Below are 1252 nucleotides of genomic sequence, written 5' to 3'. Positions count from 1 at the left end.
CTTGAACATATCTTCCTTAAACCTCTAGCATGGCACCTTCGTATCTTCGCATACAACATTTTGCTTAATCATACCAATGCTTGCTCGTTGATTTTTCTTTTAAAGAAAACTTCGTAAACTAGCGCACAGGTCATTGACGTTGATAATTTCCTACTTTATAAATATATTGAGTTTTGGCTCCGGCCGTTGCTCTAAATTCATAGAATGAGTTGATAACACATACGTGTCACCAAATCTAGACTCTAATAAGTCTAGCCCGCTCTACGAATGTAGTAGCAAACCGGTTCCTATAAAATCTCGTGAATTTTCAAAAGTCAACTTCAATCACCCATACGCGTAAATCTTTTTAAAATCCTTTAAACTTTATAGTTCAACTTCATAATGAGCCTTAGCAAGTCCATTAAGCAAAACATAGGTTCGAGCGATACGTCATAATTCCTCATAATCCGTGAACCTTGTAATTTCTCATAACTTTGCACCGCTTTAACTTCTTACTTCATACCTCATGCATAATCATCTGTGACCTTCCTTCTAAGTGCCGGAATTCTATACTCTTGGTCTTGACTCCTGACACATTAACTTCCAAAGTTACCTTAAACCGTATCGATTTCGTTGATGGTTGCCCATGCCTTTTCCTTTAAAAAAAAAATCTTAGGGTATGATATGCATTTGTTACTTGATGTCATTAAAGATTTTCTTTACATAAAAGTTTATTGTGAAGACATCTCACTAATAGTCATTACAAACCCTAGGAACAAATTGGTAGAAAACGGAAAATTTCGTCCCAGACTTGCTATTGGTGAGCTTCTCCAACTCTATTTTTCAGAAAACATTCTTTACATGAAATTCTTATTCTCAAGCATACAATGCACATCATACATTCATATCTTCGTGAAATATTTTTATAACATATGCATGGCAACATCAACCTTTTTCGATACAATTCTTGGCACATCGGAATTCAATGTCTTATTCCTGATAACATAAAACTTTCTCTTGAATCCTTAACTTCCTCCACTACGAGTAGCGTTCCTCATTACGTCGCCACTAACACAACTTGACAACTTACATGTCCTTAACTTCATTCACATATCATGTTATTCCTGAGAGACTACTGACTCCGTCAACATATGTCGACTTCTAACTATCTTGTAACCTTGTACTGACATTCCAGAATATCTTAAACCCGTTCCAACAATCACTATTACCGAACATTTCGGTCATAGTTAGATACATATATCATACTTCTTCA

This window comes from Medicago sativa, chromosome 6 (assembly GCF_051527215.1).
Source record: "Medicago sativa cultivar Bolivia chromosome 6, Bolivia_mono, whole genome shotgun sequence".
In the NCBI taxonomy this organism is placed as follows: domain Eukaryota; kingdom Viridiplantae; phylum Streptophyta; class Magnoliopsida; order Fabales; family Fabaceae; genus Medicago; species Medicago sativa.
This window is presented reverse-complemented; position numbering follows the sequence as displayed.